Here is a 21,603-nt window from a genome sequence, read left to right on the forward strand (position 1 = left end):
GGTGGCTCCATCAGTTAAGCATCCAACTTTGGCTCAAGTCATGATCTCACGGTTCGTGAACTCAAGCCCCAAATCGGGCTCTGTGCTGACAGCTCAGAGCCTGGAGCCTGCTTCAAATTCTGTGTCTCCCTCTCTCTCTGACCCTCCCCCATTCATGCTCTGTCTCTCCCTGTCTCAAAAATAAATAAACGTTAAAAAAAAAACAGATGAGTCTTGAATTTTTTCTTTACACTTTATCTCTGTAACTCCACAATTTATCCAAAGATCTTCCTTCATATGCAAATTTTATAATAAAATTACAATTCTTCAAACAGTCCTATTTTTTGTATGTGAAACTTAAATGTTCTGTTTATATTTGAGATACTAGCTAAAGATACTACAAATGTCCACATATGATATCTATTTAGATATTTTCAAGCCAGAATTCTGAATAGTCTATACTCAACTTTTACCATTTTCTTACGTGGGAGACCCAAATATATAGGAATCCCACTACTCATTAAGTGTGAAACTTTAGGCTTACTTAGCTTCTACAAGCCAGGATTCCTCACTTAAAGTAGTTATAGTATCTGGGACGCCTGGGTGGCTTAGTCGGATAAGCGTCCAACTTTGGCTCAGGTCATGGTCTCAAAGTTTGTGAGTTCAAGACCCACATCGGGCTCTGTGCTGGCCTGCTTCAAATTCTGTGTCTCCCTCTGCCCCTCCCCACCTCTCACTGTCTCTCTCTCCCTCTCTCAAAAATAAATAAACATTAAAAATAATTAAAGTAGTTATGATATCTTTTAAGGGTATGAGAAATAAATATAAGGTATACAGAGCCCCTAGCAAAATATTTTTAGTAAATATCAACTCCTTCCCACATATGAGGGGAAAAAAGGCACATGTTCAGAAATGTAGCTATAAAATATAATACCAGTTTCCATTTCCTAATCTGATTTCCTAAAAGAGAACAATCTAACTTTTTTTTGGACTATTTTTCAGGTCAGGTGTTGACAAACTTTCTATAAAGGGTCAAGTGGCAAATATTTGGGGCTTGTGGGCCCTATATGGTCTCTGTTGATAATTTTGTTTTTGTTTTTAATAATCTACTAAAAATGTAAAAACCATTCTTGGCTTATAGAAAGAAAATAGTCTATTGGTCAGTTTGCTAATCCCTTGCTCTAAATACATAAATACTCATCAATTCCACCCTTATTTATCCATTACCTGTATAATATTTAGCTTTTAATCAACACTCAATTGAAGAACTACTCTCTCCACTATTCATCAATGCTTCCATTTAACAAGTATGGATTAAACACTTGTGTCCGTGTTTCTTTGTAAGGCCCTGTGAGGTAACTGGCCATGTAAAGAAAAAGTGACTAAGGACAAGCAATAAAATCAGTACAAATAAAGCCTTTTGAAAGCATCCTTTAGCATAACCTCTCTCTTAACTCTTTTTTTTTTCCCCTGAGCCTACTACTAATCAGGATTTATAATATAGCTATTTTATGCTCATGACCTCAGATTTCTTGTGCTATAACCTTGTATCAAAACTGGTACGATTTTAGTTCTTTTATGAGAATCTGATTGGGCTACCCACGACATAGAGTGAGAATCCCCTTTGCTCATTCTCCATTGGGCTCTCATCTTTCAATTCTAACATATTGTTACAAATTCACCTCCTTTTTTTCAACTTCCAAAGCAATTATTTCTCCTTCTATTCAGCTCAGCTTACCTCCTTATTGCCAACTGTCCAAATTTTCTCCCTTTCTATATATAAACTCCAGAAAAAAAAAAAAAAACCTGAATTAGGTATTAGAATTAATTTCTGTTATTGTTCTGCCTCTGACAATCTGCACATTTCTTAGCCTGGGCACCTCCGTTTCTTCAATTATTACAGGCATAGAAATAGCCCGTGATGCCAATCAGACACAGTTAAGTGTAGAGGAAATAACACCTGTAGTCTATTAACTTATAATCTACAAAGTACTGTGACAGACCACTAAAATCTAAGGCTCGGAAGTCAGACCTGATTCTAGAACTGGCTCTGCCCTTTATATTTATGAGTTACCTACCTTGGGCAAGTTAATTAACCCTTCTAAGTCTCATTTTCCTCATCTGTAAAATGAAGACAGTAATAACACATACTTTATAGCGTTTTATGACGATTACATGGCGTAAACTATGTCAAGCACTTATCACAGTGCCCAGCATATAGTAAAGGCTCAAAAAATGTTAAACATAATTACTATTATTTAAAGGTAAGATATATTTTTACTCCAGGAGGCCACTGGCTTTTGTATTTACTTCTCAGTCCCTGCCTGCTTTTGAAGATACCCATTTATGTCCACCGGTAAATTTATGCCCTTTTTTGTAAAAAAAAAAAAAAAAAAAAAAAAAAGTCCTTTGGTATTTTGCTCTGTCATGCTGTGTCCCTCCTTACAGGGTCTATTTAGTTTCTTTCACCATCAAAAGAGAGGGAAGAGGAAGAGCAGAAATGAAGGAAAGAGAGAGGGAGAACCATCAGTTTGCACTCTGTAGGTTAACGATTAGGACAAGCCTGTTCTGTTATAATGCAACACACATATTCCTAAAAATCATGATGCGATGCAAAATCACATCATTAAAACCACAAGGCTTATGGAGAAAATGGGGTTAGAAGCACAACACTCAAAAACTCTGTCAGTGACACTTCATAAAAAAAAGGAAAGAAACTAATAAAGATTGTAGCAGTTTTACGTAATTTAAATGGTTAAAAAAATAAAAACCACAATAAACATGGTACCTTACCTTGAAAAAGACCTGAAGTTTGCTTGTGGAACTGGCTGCCACAGGGTTACACATAAGTAAGTTATTGTGAAATGGAGGGGAAAGGGTTATCTGAAATTGGAGAGAAAACTATAAAAGATATGGGTGTGTTTGCAGTTCATAGCGTACAATGAAGTGAGGTAACTGGAGACGTCCGAGGACTGTGCCCATGCATTTTGTGTATTCCTATGTGGCTCAGGTCAACCAGGTGGAACTCTCGGTGTTCACCTACTATTTCTCAGATAATATACACATGACAAGTGTGAAATATCCTCAAACTGTTCCCTAGTACCAATAATGTAGGAATAAATTCCCATTTTCAAAACAAGCATTATAGAAGAACTGACTATTCATTCCCAAACTACAGACTCATGATTAATGTTCTCTGACTCAGAACTCTAGTCACGATCTACAAAGCCTGTGTTACTCTTCAATTTATCTAGTGTTTATCTAGAAAACGTTGTTCTTTCCTCGTCAGTAGTGAGCCATTAAACATGATCTAAAATATTTCTTAACTGCATCTTTGACTGTTCCCTCAGCTTTCCCTTCTGGGGACAGCTCAGATTCAGACAGCTATGTCACAATTGTTTTCTTCTCTAACTGATCCCCTATCCCCAAATGTCCATTCCAACAGAGGAATAAAATGTCTGGTGGTAACACGCTGTCATGTCATTTCATTTATTCGCTCACCAAATATTTATGAGTATTTCCTGAATACAAGGTATCATAGGAGAAACATGATGAAACCACCTCCATCCATCCTGGTAAGAGGTAAGAGACTTAAGTAATTCAGTGGATCATTTAAAGTTGGTCGAGGCTATACAGGAGGGGTAAAATATTATAACACATGTAAAAATAACTGCAACACAAGACAGAACATGAAGCCCCTTAAGACAATGCGGAAGGGGCACCTGGGTGGCTCAGTCAGGTGGGCATCTGACTTAAACTCAGGTCATGATCTTGCAGTTCTGAGGTTAAGCCCTATTTCAGGCTCCCTGTTGTCAGCACAGAGCCTGATTCAGATCCTCTGTCTGGCTCACTCTGCCCCTCCCCCACTTATCCTCTCTCAAAAATAAATAAAAAAAATTTTTTTAATGCAGGAAAAAAAAAAAACAGATTACTTTCAATGTTGGAAAAAGGGACCAGGAGAAATTTAATGGGGGTGATAAGCAGACCTTATGGATGAGTTAAATTTTGATTATGAGGGAAACGTTTTCTAATTGCTGCATGAATAAAGAAAAAGGCAGGAAATATACAATAAAGCATAAAGATCAAGACACGTAGGCCACAAATTAAGATACATGATGACAAATAATAAGTTCTATAACAAACTTTGAATTTTATCTGATGGAAAATGGGAAAGTCACTGACAATTTTTAACCAGAAGAGTGTAATTTAACCAGAAGAGTGTAACATCAGTGATGAATGAGCAAAAGGGAGCCCAACTGGCCTTCACAAACCCAGGCTTTGAAATAAGTGAAGAGACTTCATTCAGAGTCTTTGGAATGCCAAGTAAGAGCAGCAGGAGGGCTTTCCCAACAACAATCCCCAGCTTTGTGTCCAAGATTGATATTCACAGCTCTACTTAATGGATCCTAACTGTGTCATTTGGTCTGGCAAATTATAAAAAATAGTGGAATAAAAAAAATTACCTGCAAAATGAGAGGAAAGTATATTTTTGGAAACAATGAGGGAAAAAGAAGAATACAACTTAAGAGTAATAATATTAGCAGATATTTAAATCTGATCATTGGATCATATAATTAAGAAAGTTAATATGGTTTTGAATTACATTTAAATATCTGACACAATATTTTTTTAATAGTCAAGAAGCTGTATATCAATGTTCTCCCAAAGCAAAACCTTCTTGGATTAATGTGCACATAAGGTCTAAGGCAAGTATAAGAAACACATGTTCCATTTCAGCTCAGATTTTACATCACTAAGTACAAAGAGCACAGTATTTCACATATTGCTTTAATACCTTAGAATATATATTAAGAATTACAACTACTACAAGTTTCTTCTAATCATGTCCCTGAATCTGTTAATGAATTCTATACAGCAGACAGAAATGCCACAAATTTTAACTAAAATAATACATTTTTATTAGCTGAAAGTCCACTTTTCAGTGTTTCATGAAAAAATTAAAAATTAAAAATATACACACGGGGGGTACCTGGGTGGCTCAGTCAGTTAAGTGTCTGACTTCAGCTCAGGTCATGATCTCATAGTTTGTTGGTTCAAGCCTCGCGTCAGACTGCTTTGGATTCTGAGTCTCCCTCTCTCTTTGCCCCTCCCCCGCTTGTTCTCTCTCTCGCTCTCAAAAATAAACATTAAAAAATATGTATATATACATACACACACACACACAAGCTTAAACTCTAACAGAAAAAAGAATTTTAAAGAATAATTGTTTAATTAAATTAGAACTTTGTTACAGGGTAAATGATCAAAAGACTATATGAAAATCTACTTTGTTATATCATCCACACAAAAATTTTACACAATTCAAGTAAAGTATTATTTAAAAATCTAAAATATAATGAGCTAATTTTTGTCTGCTTAAAACTAGAAAGAATTTCTTTATCTTCACGCCTACCTTGATGAATTAATGCAACATTTCTCTGAAAAATAAACTAAAAAGGAAACTTCTCTATACAGTTTATTTCAGAATTACACAGAAAATCAGTATAAACATCTTATCCTTCCCAAAGTCATTTTCTCCTATATGTAATTTACTTAAACTGAAGAAAGTATTTCCAAGTCCATCTGCAGAAAAACAGAAACCACTTTTAAAACTAAACTCCATGTGGGGCACCCAGGTGGCTCAGTTCTTCTCGGCTCAGGTCATGATCCCATAGTTGGGGTATCAAGCCCCATGTAGGGCTCTGCACTGAGCATGGAGCCTACGTGGAATTCTCTCTCTCCCTCGCTCTCTGCCCCTCCCCAACATTACATACCATTCCGAGAGCATATACAAAATTTATACTGAGCATGACACTGACACTTGCTTTAGAGTTTGCCCTGTAAAGCTGACCAAAGCTCTGCAACAAGGTTAAGAATAACTCAGGCCATAAACATTCCACGGAATCTCACCTATGTATGCTACCAAACAGTTGCACATTGTGCTTATATGGGAAGTTTAAGTTTGGGGTGTAGAGACATTCCTTATGGTGTAGAGTCTTAATAAATAGCAGACACATTAGAGAAAAATCAACATATTCAAGAATGTACTTCAATGGATCAATATAGGCATAATAACCATGGCACCTGAACTCAAGAATGCATTCATTTCCCAGCACCAAAATAGACATGTAACCGGTTACTTACTTTTGTTCTCTATCTAGTATACTGTGATACAATACTATTAACTCTTGTTTTTAAATAGTATAAATCTTGGCCTTGCACTTAATTACTCGTAACATAACAACAAAAAGACTCCTCCTAAAAAAAATTAAATGTAACAAATCGATAAAAGCTACAAAAACATCTCTATGTAAGAATTATGTATCTATATATATCTATATATATCTATGTATCTATCTATAGATATATATAGATATTTCACACTAAGCTCAAATTTTATACTTACAACATAATCACATGATTGAATTTTTTGGAAGAGTTTTTCCTTAAAAATTTCCATTAATTGACTATTTAAATGTTTACAAGTTCCATTAATATACACAGGCTCAGGGGAAGAAGAAAAAAAAAAACTTTAAATACACATATTCACTACAGTTTAGGTCCCAAGCAAAATGTTTACACAGAAATTTGGCAGTGTTAAGTCTGTGGACTCAAAGCCAATAACAACCTAAGAAAACTGAACTTGGTTAATAAGCAAATTTTCATAGTACAACTGACATTGTATAAACAATCCAAAGCAGTTAATATTTATAGGATAATCACAGTATTTTGCCTATCAGATTAACTTAAAAGTAATTTTTAAGAAAACTTCATATATTCTATCTGTGCTTCCCCAACTATTAATCGTCAACAGATTTCTTCTCACCTACAATTTATGGAGGAAAATGATTCTCTTAAACATATGACCTAACAGAAAGAAATCCTTTAAAATCCCCCAGAGGCAGGAGGCAGGGCTCTGAGGAGCCCGAGGCACCAATTTCAACAAGTTCAGAATCCACTTGGAATACCAAATGGGAATTTAAGAAATTGTCAAAAGGCTAACTGGGACTAAAAAGTATTACTGCATGTTTCAAGGTCTATATATATCTTCTAAAATAATTATGCCTTTGAGAGCCCTCCTTAGCAAAGTAAATATTCACAAAGTCAAACTTACCTATCCACACAATCCAAGCAAGACTCCTCTAAGCGATCCGCCAGGCAATATTGAGAGGACATTCCTCTCAGCTCACTCTGGGTGCCAAGTGACCTTCGGCATATCAACAGAAAGGGTGGGACTCTAAGCTTCAGTTTCGGCATTTTACTATAGTGAACAAAGTTTCTCCTCTGGTTTCTCTAGGGCGTTAACTAAGACTTCCTCTTCTTGTTAAGTAAGAAACACAACCACTTCATTTCCAACTCTTCCCTAAGGTGCTAAAGTAAAGCTGTAAATGGTGCAAATAATAATAGCTAACAATGACTGAGAACTTAAGATGTGCTCCAAACTAACACCATACAGACAGACACTATTATTATTCCCATTGTTAGCGGTGGAATCTGAGGAACAGAGGTTAATAAGTAACTGGAAGAAATTCCAGGTACAGCAACGTGGTTAACTGAGCTAATGAAGACCTTCCACTGCAAACACACAGAAAAAATGAAAAAGAGTGTAACAAAATTTAAAAAGAAATAACACAGCTTCACTTACGACAAAGAAAATCCCCTGGTGCCACACCAAAGCTAGAACCAAGGGCCAAAGTGGTATGCACAAAGTAAATACTGCCAGTTATGGCCTCCAGAAATGGCCACAGGAATCACCTTAGCACTTCGGCCTAACTGAAATTGGTAAGGAGATGCCCTCTCAAGCAATGAGATGGGAAGAAAGTATTCTCTCAGAAGAAGAGTCTAGATTTCTGGCCCTGCTTTTCCTCAACACAGGATACCACCTACCCAACTGTACCCTGATGACCATGTGCAGGCAGAGAAAGAGCTCTCAGACACACAAGGTATAAAGTTGGTACTGAGATCCTTTCAAAAAACCAGAGCTATTTTCAAAAGGCTGCAATCACAGTCAAAAAATGATGCAGGGAACAGGACAAATCCACCCACTGTCTTAGTAAAACTTCAAGACAACCTGTCTCTGGGAATCTGGGTAAAAGCATAGGGGAAATGCACAACCAGAAATTAAAACCCTACACCTGTGTCACAACAGTTCTCAAGTCTAAATCTTATTTCTATGAGAATCTTCAAACTCAAAAATTAAGATAAAATTGGGTCTGAGGCTTGTGATATCCCTGGAGTATCCAGAAGAAATGAAACCACTCTAGAATAACACTCTATAGGCCACATGGGACCTCTATAAGCTAGAAAAACTAAGCCAAACAACAACAACAAAAATCTCAAATGAAGATAAGCCTATAATTTAGAAATTACAAAACATGTAAGAAAATGATTTACTGTGATTGAACATTAACAAACCAAACAGGGGCGCCTGGGTGGCTCTGTCCATTAAGCATCCAACTCTTGATTTCGGCTCAGGTCATGATCTCACAGTTCACGGGATCGAGCCCATGTCAGGCTCTGCACTAACAACATGGAGTCTGCTTAGGATTCTCTCTCTTCCCCTCTCTCTCAAAATAAACAAATAAACTTAAAAAAGAAATGGGTACACACACACACACACACACACACACACACACACACACACGTGTGTGTGTGTGTGTATACACCAAATAGAAATTACAGCACTCAACTAATTTTTTAATATGAAGATAGAAAAACAAAGCATAATTATTAAGAGACGGAGGAAGAAAAAAGAGCCTATAAAGAATAGGAAACAGAAAAAACAAGTAGGTTTTACAAAACCATACAGAATTTATATGCAAAGACATGCATATTCTCTACATAGAGCACCCTGAGTTTTCATCAGGTTTCTGTAACTTAAAAAGAGAACATTGTTAGTATAGATGGATAGAAGTTTAAAAACTTACTTAGACAATAAGCAAAGCAGGAACTCAATTATATGGCAGGATCTATTGGACACCAACTTTCCCTCTCTACCATTGATGACCAGTCTGCCCTTGCAACGCCCCATTGCTGGAAATCCTGACCCATCCCCCAGGCCACCGTGAGCCCTCTCCAGCACCTGTGCAAAAAGGACAGAGTGGAAACTGTGATGTGCCACTCAGATCCCCTTTCAGGACTGAATGATTTATCCCCCTGTTGAACGGCTGCCAGCAGACAGCCTTCAGCTACCAGCTCTCTTGAGAACGGCCTTGGCTGAAGATTCTTCTCACACAAGCTCATGCTCCCTTTCCAGGGCAGCCCACATTCAAAGACAGGTGGCTGCAGGGAATATAAAAACGTGGCCCTCTTTCCCTAATGGGGGACAATGGTAGAGAGCCATCCTGGCTTCAGAACTCCCCTCTGGGTCAGACCTCCATCAAGACTGCACAGTAGCCTAATTTCCCTTCTGCCCAATACTGGTATCTCCCTTCCCTTCCACAGGGGTTGATCCAAAGAGCACTTTTTAAGAAACTTCTAGCACACTAATTTCCATCTGAGAGTCTATATCCTGGGGAACCCAGGCTGCAACAGAAGAGCATCATAAAAAAAAAAAAAAAGACAGGATATGGGGCAGCACTATGAAAGGAGTGATAGTGAGAAAGGGCTGCCTGGGTGGCTCAGCTGGTTAAGGGTCTGACTCTTGATTTCAGCTCAGAGCATCATCTCACTGTTCATGAGCTCAAACCCCACATCGGGGCTTGGGATTCTCCCTCCCTCTCTCTCTCTCTGCCGCTCCACCACTCGTGCATGCTCTCTCTCAAAATACATATTTAAAAAAAAAAAAAGGAGAAAAGAAAAATAATAAAACTTTGAAACCAATGAGGAGAACACCAGAAAGTACTAATATCTCTTTGGTGAGGAGACCAGTAGCACAAGGGAAAGACTTTTTGAAAATGAAAATATAATCATAAAATTCCACAACACAACATTTCACAACATCTCAAGGGTATACCAATTCCAGTGTGTCTTTGTGAAGACAATACCTCTTAGGTCCATGGGTCTGCTAAATGCCAAAAACGTTGCTGCTTAGATATAGGCCATTTATTCTTCTAAGACAGTCACTTTCCTAACAGTAAGTTAACTGGTACATTTAATTTCCTGCTGGGGGGCAAGTTTACCAATAGAGATGTACGTGTACAATTTCCAGCTTCCTTCAACAGTCATGGGAAAATGTGCAACAATCAAATCTAACACATTCCAAATACATGTTTCTTATGGCTGCTTCTGGTAAATGCCCTATCTTCTAAGGGTGAGGAAATCTACAAATCCCATGAGCCCTGTTTATATTTACCCCATGTTCCAAGTAACAGAATTCTGATACACCTTTTGGTTCTGAACCACCAGTAAAGATGTTAATGACAGTTTTATAAAAGGTTAATCAGGTTCAGGCAAGTATATAACTAATCATTATTAAGAATACTAATAGGGGTGCTGGGGGGCTCAGTTGGTTAAGTGTCCGACTCTTGATTTCAGCTCAGGTCTTGATCTCAGGGTCATGAGTTCAAGCCCTGTACTGGGCTCTGAGCTGGGCATGAAGCATACTTAAAAAAAGAGAATATTAATAAAAAAACTACATGGACTATAGCTATATTCATTCATATGCACACTAAAGGATGTCAATGACACGGGACAAATCCAAGCAAGGCTCATGGGTATTTGTTGACTGCCTCACCCTTCTAAGACAGGGCAGTGTATCAGAAGTAGCCATTAGAAATATATTTGGAACATAGATTTGGTTGCCACATGTCTTCCATAACTATTAAAGGAAGCTGGAAATTGCGCGCGCGTGCGCGCGCACACACACACACACACACACACCTCTCTACTGGTGTCCCTGCCCTACATTCCACACTTTGTAACCACAAATACAAAGGCAGACAAGATAAAACGTAGCAAAACGTATCAAGACCTTCAGATTCAAAATGACACAAAGTCATTAACATAAATTATCAGGACAGGCAAGCAGAACAGATCAACAATGTCACAATACATTCACCTTGGAAATATGCAGAACTTCACTCTCAGTTTCTGTACACTTCAATCGCGGTTCCTCATCTGTCTTTCAGCACTTCCTCTCCCAAGAATCACAATCTGCTTTGTTTTCTGTAAACCAATCCTTCTTCTTCTAACTTTAAAACTCTTTCTCATTGGAAGTAAGAAACTAACATGTTACTAATGAGAGAATCCAAAAGAAGTTTCTAAACTCTAAATTGCACATTGCCAAATCTCAATAACATGCAAGTTAAGCTAGCTAAATTCATATGGGTAGAATGATCAACCAAATCCTTTAACAACTTATCTAGATATGAAATAGCAGTGCAATATAATTCATATTTGGGGAGAGTCATGTAAAATTATTAATATATCACAGGCATACAAAAGAGCAAATATGCATGGGATGTGAATGAGATGAAGAACCAACTTGCTCATATTAAAAAAGATTAAGTGATGGGGTGCCTGGGTGGCTCAGCTGGTTGAGCATCTGACTTCGGCTCAGGTCATGATCTCACGGTTTGTGGGCTCAAGCCCCGCGTCAGGCTCTGTGCTGACATCTCAGAGTCTAGAGCCTGCTACAGACTCTGTGTCTCCCTCTTTCTCTGCCCCTCCCCTGTTTGCACTCTGTCTCTCTCTCTCTCTCAAAAATAACTGGATATTAAAAAAATTAATAAAAAAATACTAAATTTAAAAAAAGATTAAATGAGTCACTATCATTTTGGAGATACTGTTTGGGCACAGAATCTGGATTAAAGGTGAAAAACAAACAAAAAAAGATAATGGACACTTCTTGGGATGAATAAATATAAATAGCAGGACCAAACAATATTCATTCTTTACATAAGCTATTAGAAGAGTGGTACCATAATTACATTTTCAAGTCTACAGATGGTTTGAGTCTCCAATAACAGAAGTACGAATTTGAGAAAAATGAACTGCAAAATTAGGTAACAGGGTATATATAAGGGAACAAAATGGTAGTTTCACCTTAAAGTAGCAAAGTTTAGGTATATACTCAGGGAAACACCACACAAACTCATTTGATTATGGATACTGTGTGTCAATTTTCCACTTAGGAATCCCCATACAGTTCCAGGAAGTCACACCCTTATTTGACAATTACAATCAAAAAAAAAAAAACACAAATATTTTTTTAATGGTGAAAACAAAAAAGTGATGTCTCATTTCTATTCAAGTCCTATAATCAAAGACAAGTAGTAAAGTGTAAAGACCTCAATACTAAGAAACTGAAGGCTTGTGTTGAAGCATCAACTCTGCCACTTAGTAGCTCTATAACCTCAGGCAAGTAACTTAACCTCTCTCAGCCTCCATTTCCTCACCTGTAAAATGAGATCAGTGAGACAAATTGGTGAGCTCGCATTCAGATCTATTCTAGAACATTCTCACAGTTCAAATTTAAAAACAGAAAATCTACTTAATTAGATTTTGGCTAAATCATTGTAAATGGCAGTTTTACACTTTTAAACATAAAATGGTAAATTTTCAGAAAAATTAAATCACCGAATGAATAGTCAGGAAATCTAATGACAAATGAGGAAAAAGTATTAGTTGCTATGAGGACATTTGTCAATTTACCTCACAAATTATGAAATAACACATTTCAGAGCCCCCCCCCCAATTTCTGCTAAAAAATTCCAATTTAAATACAGACTCTTCTAAAACAAATAGGTATAAAGAATTTCTGGGAGGCAGGAAAAGTGGAAGCTTTTGGCATGTAGTACCAATATTTCCTATCATTAGTAAGATTTCACTCAGAACTTCCTTATTTCACCTGACTCACATGGTACTAGACTTCATAATTGACTCAGTGAATGCATATCAGAAGAACTAACAGATGTTCCTTGTAAAACGGCATTTTTTAAACCTATATCATCCTCCAAACCTTTGTTTTCCACAAAACGTTACTCTCAAAAAAAAAAAAAAAAAAAAGATAGGAGTACTTGTTTTATTAAAATCATCGGTGCTTCTGGATTCTTTAGTGTCGTTCGGAAAGAAAATGGCATTTCATATAAGCCTACTGATCCTTTCCAGAGTATTTTTACCATAACTCTGTAATACAGTCAAGAAATTATCACATTAGCCATATAATGAGACTCAACCGCTCTTGAGTATTGTAATCATGTGCTATAGCACTGGGAAGAAAGGGAGGGAGGAAGAAAGGGAGGGAGGAAGAAAGGGAGGAGGAGGAAATTAACAGATACAGAAGAAAAAGGCTCATAAGGACCTATCTTATCAAAAAATAAGAATTGCCCAAGTTTAATTTCAAAGCATATACCTACTGAAATACTACAAAGAACCATCACATATACACTTCAACAAGTTAACTGAGCAAGCAGGCTTGAAAAAGTAAATCAGGAAGCATTACAATACAGAAGGAAATGCATGTTTTCAGAGTAGCAGTTTAGAAAAAGCTGTAGAAATAGCTATTAGAATGACATAGCTTATGTCATCCTTCAAAAATAAAACCTGCAATTAAATTTGCACATCAAATGATCCTTAAAGCTCATGTGTTACCAATAAAGAGGGGTGGCAGAGGGCACTTAAATCAGACAAGCTGTGTCAGTGGCACATAGTACCGTGGTCATATAATGAGAAGCCATTACAGCAAAGCTTCAACAGGATCTGAAGTGGAATGTCACAATGAAACACTGATATTAAACTGCCAGAGGCTATATTCATTTCAAAAAGTGATTTAACTTCTTTGAATATCACCAGGCTAGAGTCTGCACAGGCAGAAGAATATATAACTACATGGCCTTTGGCTGAAGTGTTAATACATTGCAAGTTTACTGGGGTTGAGCAAAATATTAAGGATTTACTTTCAAGTTTATTTCTCGTCAATAAAGTATTGATCCTCCAAAAAACTTCTTAAGCTTTATTTAATCTGCTGTTTCAAGACCTTCCAATGACAATTCTAACACTAGTATCTAATTCCTCTGTATTTGGGAGATGGACCTATGGAAAAGAGGTTAAATAAACCTATGTCAAGAGGTGAAATGTTATGGTCCAAAGAGCCATGGGGTTTCAAACAGCTAAATTTTTTCCCCTGGCTCTATCATTTAGTATCATATGACCTTAAACAAATCATTAATGTAGGCAATAGAACATAGTTGTAAAAAACTCAGGTTCATGTGCAAAACAGGTACAAACACCAGTGCTATTATTTATAGCTGTATCACTTTGGCCAAGTTACTCCACCAAATCTGTCTGCTTGTCTATGAAATAAAGATAATAGTATCTTCTTCAGAGAGACTGAATGAAACAATGCATAAAAGAGCACAGTGTAATAAAGTGGTTAACTAAGTATTAAATGGTGAGCTTAAAGAACATTGCTATTTCTCTTAGTTTTCTTTACCTTTTAAGTAATCTACCTTAGATGTTGTCTTAGAATAATTTCCTGTGCTCCATGTTGTCTTTATCAGGTCACTGGTTACTTAAGAAAACTGAGTTCCCTCCATATTAAAAAAAGTTTGTTCACAACTAGGTAACCTTCTGTATTTGCCTTTAAAATCCTCTTTCACTTTGGTCAGATAGATAATGTGACCACAGGTCAATGATCTGTGACCCGATTTAGTCAACTAGTCCAAACCTTTTGATATTTTTGACAAACTTCCTAAACTCTTGTTGACATCAACTTGATTGTCAGGTTATCCAGAGGGCCCTTGGAAAATCTTAAAGGATTTGTCTCTCATCTTATGCAAGAGAGATGTTAATATAATTAGGTTTGACATGGGAAAGACTGAAATAAGAAGTGGTGATAAACATTCAGGTTATGTTTTATGGATACATCGTATTAAGATAGGTATTCCAGAAGTCATACAAAGTTCATAGAAATTTGTCACCACCCTCTATCCAATTATCATCTTAGATTGTTGTATACCATAGAAATAACTAATTTTCCTATCAAATGAACTCTCATCAGAATTTTAACCGTACCAGGGTGCCTGGGTGGCTCAGTTAAGCATCCCACTTCGGCTCAGGTCATGATCTCACAGCTCGTGAGTTTGAGTCCCACGTCGGGCTCCGTGCTGACAGCTCAGAGTTACTGTTCTGCTCCGACTCTTTCTTAAAAGTGTTTACAATCATCTACTATGAGAATGCTCTATGATGGTATCACTTGAAAAACTCTGACACTATGCCACTGGAATGGGTAAGAATTTCCAGAACTGATGTAGGAGCTGATAGACTCGTAAACCTGTTAACCCAAGAGCAAGCAGAGTAAGAATTAATTATAAGGGACTGAATGGACTGATATGATGATTATAACTTCTGTCTGAAGTAGCACTTGTTCTTTAATGTTGTGTTTTTCCAATTTAAGGAAACCTTTTTCTCTTTCCTTTTGAGCTACTTATAACTCACAGCAATTTGGTAAATTATACTTTTGTAAACAGAATTGAAGCATTTCTCTTTTCTCCCCAACTCATCTCTCCAGAATTTGAGAATTCTTACTGAGTATTCGTATTTTCATGGCCATATAGTTATTTGCATAAGTTCAATAAAAATCGGTCCTCCTTGTAACAGGACACAATTGTAAACATTGCTTATATTAGAAAGGCTTTGACTGGAATGACATATTTGAAAATGACGTGCACAGAATCAGATGTGACCAGACAGCTTCAAGGAACTAAGGTTAGCTTTAAGGAGCCAATGCTTATACAGCTACCCTTCTAAAAACTACCTGGTAGCTTGCTTATAGGATTTCTGCCTAACAGGTGGGTACCCTTACTTCCTAGCCGAATCCAGGAACCTCAGGATACTTGGGAGACCTCAAGAACAGAGGACTTTACTCACATTTATAAGTGTTACAGGCAAAATCTGACAGTGAGTCACTGGCTGAGTCTACAAGCTTCAAGAGCCTTTTGAAAGTCCAATCTATGATTCCTCATTAGAAGTTCCAGCAAAGCAGGGGTGCCTGAGTGGCTCAATCAGTTAAGCAACCAGACTCTTGATCTCAGCCCAAGATTCATGAGATTGAGCCCCACATCAAGCTCTGTGCTGACAGCGTAGAGCCTGCTTTGGATTGTCTCCCCTCTCTCTGCCCTTCCCTTGTGCGCATGCGCTCTCTCTCTCTCTCTCTCCCTTTCCTCTTTCAAAATAAATAAATAAACTTAAAAAAAGTTTTGGCAAAGCAGACTTTTAAAAAGTATATATGGTCAACCACTATCCTTGCTGCACCGATATGATCAGTCCAAGTTAATGAAACTAGACTTATGTGGCAAACAGATTGGTCTTACTTAAATTATCTTTGATAGAAATGAGGGTGACTATAAAGACAAAAATTGTGTTTCAATGGAAAACTACAGCATACCCATGTGGGTGTTAAATTCTAGTCCTCTTCATTGTCTTTAAGGTTTTGTTTTCTACCTACAAAGTAGATGGGATCCTGAATTCTTCTAGTCTCCTCCAATATCTAGCTACAATTCTCCAAACTAATGTTTCCAATTTTTCTCCCACCCTTCTGACTTGGAATTACTAAAAATTAAAACTGCCTCTTTCCCAAAGCGCTGCAAGTTGAAGCTGGACAACTTGAGATCAATTTCAGAGAAGTCACCACAACAACTCCTATATGGACAACCCTTCCTGCCTACTGCTATGTGGGCCACTCAGAAAGTTCACCAGAACACCTGATGACATCACCAGAGACATTCAAACTGCAAACCAGGAAAACCTGCCAAGTTACTACGACCTGCCCTCACCCTATCTGAAGATGCTTTGAGTCGAACATCTATAAATATTCTTGATGACTAACTGCCCTCTGGACTCAAAAACCGCGTTCATTGGTTAATGGTTTGTTCTAACCATTAACCATTAACCTTTTCTTTTTCTTTGGTATCCACAGAAATCTCCAGGACTGAGAAACTGGTTCAACAGATAATCTACTAAATCAGTTTCTAGACCTTGGAAGTTCTTGGGGGAAGTTTCAGATAGGGGAACAAATGACACGTTTTAGGACAAGCTAACCCTAAAATATGGAACCTTGGCATATTGGATATTTTAGGGTAAAGGAGTTTGAGAAAATGGAAGAAGCAGGAAGATCACTCTGACCTTCCCTGGCCCTTCTCTCCTGAAATAGGTCATAAAACCCTAGTGTGAGAGATGCCCTCCATTCACCAGGAAGAAAGGAGCATCCTTATCTCTGAAGACAAAGGGACACTGAGAAGAATCAGAACAAACAGGCTTTGCTAAATCTCCTCCAGTTTACTATATTTATCCCATACTCTTTATTCTATCATATTCCTCCATAACTGATCAGTTTTCATCTAACCTAGATAAAAATACTCAGGCCTCCTTTTTCCTTTCTTTATGAAGGCTCCTATCTCATGAAAACCTTCTATTAAATAAATCTGTATTCTTTTCTCCTATTAATCCTTCTCTGTCAGTTTAATTTACAGATCCAGAGACCCTAAGAGAGCTGAGGAAAACTTTTTCCTCCCCTACACTCCACAGATGCTATACTTATACTCTCACCAAAACTGTATGCATATCACTTGTAAAAATCTATCCCAATTTGAAGGAGAAAAAACTTTTTATGCCATTCTTAGGTTAGCAGTGATCTTTCACTAAAACCTTAACCTCAAATTTTTCTTGCTGATTTTTCACTTTTTCTTTTAGATCAATAGGATTCATTCTGTTAGCTATCAGCATGGATTTTTTTTATTATGTATGTACAAGACACAAACATGCATAACATTTTTCCTCTAGACCAAAAGAAACATACACCTTGCATTGAGGTTCTCAGTGTCAAGTTCTAACTTAGAAAACTATAATGTAGACCTATTCTACATCTATTAAAAAAAGAAAAGATAGTAGGTTAGGTTTTTTGGTGCTCTCAACAATGTCAGTCAAAGAAAGACAGATGTATGTTTTCACTCATATGTGGGACTTGAGACAACTTAATGGAGGACCATGGGGGAAGGGAAGGGGAAAAAGTAGTTTCAGAGAGGGAGGCAAACCATAAGAGACTCTTGAATGCAAAGACTCTTGAATGCAAACTAAGGGTTTATGGGGCAGGAGCAGAGGAGAGGGGAAATGGATGATGGGCATCGAAAAGGACACATGTTGGGATGAGTACCAGGTGTTGTATGTAAGTGATAAATCATGGGATCTACCAGCAAAACCAAGAGCACACTGTATAAACCGTATGTTAGCTAGCTTGACAATAAATTATTCATATATATATATATATATATATGAAGAATATCAGACATGATTCCCTAAATTAACAACCACATCTGTGTATCTTTTTATAAATCTGATACATGTGGTAAAACTTTCTATATACCTGCCTAGATTATTCTAATTACATTTAATCCAAAACCAAAAGTGCCTGTTGACCAACTCCCAAGTTAAAATCATTTTATACTGCAGGGGCATCTCTGTGGTTCAGCTGGTTAAGGGTCCAATTCTTGATTTCAGCTCAGGTCAGGATCTCAAGGTAATGAGACTGAGCCCTGTGTTGGACTACAGGCTGGGTATGGAGCATGCTTAAGATTGTCTCTCTCCCCCAGGCACCTGGGTGGCTCAGTTGGTTAGGCATCCAACTTTGGCTGAGGTAATGATCTCACAATTTGAGTTCCAGCTCTGCATGGTGCTTGGTCCTTGCTGACAGTGCGGAGCCTGCTTGGGATTCTGTCTCTCTCTCTCTCTCTCTGCCCCCCTCGCTCTCTGCCTCTCCCCCCACCCACTCGCGACCTCTCTTCTCAGAATAAACTTTAAAAAAAAAAAAGATTCTCTCTCTCCTTCTTCCTCTGCTCCTCTCCAACATGCACACACACTCTCTCTCTCAAAAAAAAAGATCATTTTATACTGCAGAAGAAAAAACTTACACATTAACTTAGTGCTAACTCTTAACCTCTTCCATCTCAAAGAGGCCACAACTTAATTTTTACTGCAAACACAGAATTCAATTTTAAGGTAACCAATATGTTGACTGTGCTAGTATTAAAGCATTATTTCATTTCTGTAAGGATGGCTGTTGTCATTCTTTCTTAACTTCCTACTGACTTTGAATATTCCTATAATAATAAGGAATTCCTTATTATTCCTTCATAATACGGAATCAAAATATCACCCAAGGGTCAGTCAGTCCCTCTCTAATGCTCATGAACTTTCAGAACTTGGTGTCAAAATATAATCCTTATCCAAGACTCCTGGGATAAATCGGGCACTTCACATGTATGGTATTGTCTCAAATACCACCAAAAAGTCTCCATCAATTGACTTCGACGTTAGAGAAGGACTAAGATGCTAACAATGCAGATTTTCTGACTGTCAATAAGTTTTGGCAAAAGCTTTCTATATCTTTAAATACAGAAATTAATTCAAATTAGCAATAATTCTACTTTAAAATTTGGCTGCTATAGCATAATAAGTACATGTTGAATAGGGGGTTACATGGCTCTTTAGATTTTTACATGCATCTTGTAGAAAGACACATACATATGCATAACTCCCACACAAAATTTTCCTGGCTGGTCTTGCTCCATTTTGCAAGGGGGCTTGTTTACAGACAAGCCAGTATCTCCAAGGAACAGATACTGCTTTATTGTTAAAACCTATCAGTCTTCAAGGTTTCCCCCCCTCCCAAACTAAAATACCATAAGATGCATTAGAATAATGAGTCTTATATCATTTTGATTCATTTAACAATGAAATAAAATTCAATGTCAAAACAAAAGATCACATAGGCATCCTGTTAGGGAACATAAAAAACATCTACTTTGTTTACTTCGAGGCGAACACTCTTCTGCATTCTATTAGGATACCACTAGCCCAGGGATCCACACCAATAAATCAGGATAAACCAGCAGATCTTATACTTACTTGCTAGATCTCCAAACCAAGTTCATTCACAGGGACTTCCAGTAATTACAGCAGCAACATGCTTTATCTCTACCACTAGCTTTGCAAAGACTGAAATCACTCTCAGAGGATGTGTGGGCACACACAGTATATAGTTTACATAGCACTTTCACTTACGTTATTAATTCTTTGACTTCTGTCACCTTATCAAAAATTATACAATGGGGTTACACTAGCAACTCTTAGTCACACAGTTCCTTACCCACTACTCGGTACTGACCTTGGACTTCAGACCTGTAGAAATCTCATTACAACAGCCCTGATTCACCAACAAAGAACTGAGAGATGAATGAAGAAAAAAAAAATACAAATGAGGGGGGAAATATTAATTTTAAAAATTCATAAGCTCTGTCAATAAACAGTGTCTTAAACATTTGTTGAAATTTGTCTCAGGTGAGTACTGAAGGGGAAGGAGAACTTTTCCTTTGTCCCTTTCCAGGTTCTCCGGCTGGTCTAACAACAAATTGACATAAAACGGATGAACAGGAGAATAACAAAATTAATTCATACATATGGGAGCTCAAAGAAACATGAATTTCAAAGAAATCACCAAAACAAGGAGCTTTTGCATCTTTTAGACAAAGAAAAAGTACATTCGTGAGGAAATGACAAGACAAAGGGGTTTGTGCTTGTGGTAGGAAATTAGTAAGGAAGCAGTAACAAGGTTTGTTTACACAAGCTTCTCAGACTTGAATTCCCTCTCTTTGGTAAATAAGGATGCTTTTTACCCTCCAGGTGCAGGGAGGGTACCCTTCACACGGAGAATTTAATTCCTGCTTTCAGAGGGAGAGAAGAAGGTCAGTGTGACTTTAATCCACAATAATCGCTATGCCAAAGTGGTATATTCTGGGGCAGCCTGTCCTGAACCCATCAGTGTGCTGACTTGCTCATAGAAAATGTAGAATTCTCCCTTTAGGTTGTATTAGAGATATAAACACACACTCTAAATACAGACTGCCCTTCAGGTTAATCTGTATTACAGAAGTACATATACAGGCTAAAAGCATACAAGTAGCACAGGTATATGCATAAACATTGAACACCACATAAATCTAATGAAATCACACTTATGTATAAATAAAAGATCGGAAGACTTTAATAGGATGACCAGTGAGGAGTCAGTCAGTTTACATAAAAACTGAATAAATAAAAGGTTTCAGGAAGCAAATTGCCACTTCTTTTCCAATAAGGTGAGAAAGCCTTCGTGGGGAGTTTAATATCTGAAGATAATTTCCCAAAAAAACTGAAGAGCCTGATAAAGCAAGGAGGATTGTTTTCTTTCACATGACAGACAAGTTGAAAAGAATACAAACAGAAAAACATCAAGGAAGAAGAGGGTTCATTACTGTCAAAGACGGCAGAGTGGTGGGTTTTGGGGAGAGGGCTGCGAATTTCATATTCACCTATGGGACAGTCCCTGTGGCTAGCAGGAAAAAACATCTTACAAACAAATCACCTGGAAAAGGCAGCACTGGCTTAGAATTCAAATATGTGCCAAAGTCAGGAAAAGAACTAGAACAAAAGTTCTACAGTAATACATGCCAGGTGGATTTATGAAAAACAGTCAAGAGGGAAGTGCCAGGTTTTGTCAAAAGCCTGTTTGTCTATACAGTGACAGCAAGGAGTGAAGAAAAATACATATATATGTATATATATGCATACACACATACAGGATGTTTTCGTGCTGGACACATTAGTGATACAGTAGGCATTCCTCCAAACAGTGAAATAGCAATAAGAGGC

The 21,603-nt window shown here is 37.4% G+C and overlaps 1 protein-coding gene across 4 annotated transcripts in view; it reads right to left on the reverse strand.

The window, feature by feature from the left end:
* Positions 1-21,603, reverse strand: part of EPS8 (epidermal growth factor receptor pathway substrate 8) — a 193,485-nt gene that overhangs the window by 101,802 nt on the left and 70,080 nt on the right. The window contains exon 1 of one of the 4 annotated variants that reach the window (XM_011283819.4): positions 7,094-7,450. The exons of the other annotated variants lie outside the window; for them this stretch is intronic. The gene's annotated coding sequence lies outside the window, so the exon portion shown is untranslated. Of the gene's footprint in view, positions 1-7,093; positions 7,451-21,603 lie in introns of those variants that run through there. 4 annotated transcript variants of the gene reach the window in all.

Source organism: Felis catus, chromosome B4 (genome assembly GCF_018350175.1).
Source record: "Felis catus isolate Fca126 chromosome B4, F.catus_Fca126_mat1.0, whole genome shotgun sequence".
NCBI classification, from domain to species: Eukaryota; Metazoa; Chordata; class Mammalia; order Carnivora; family Felidae; genus Felis; species Felis catus.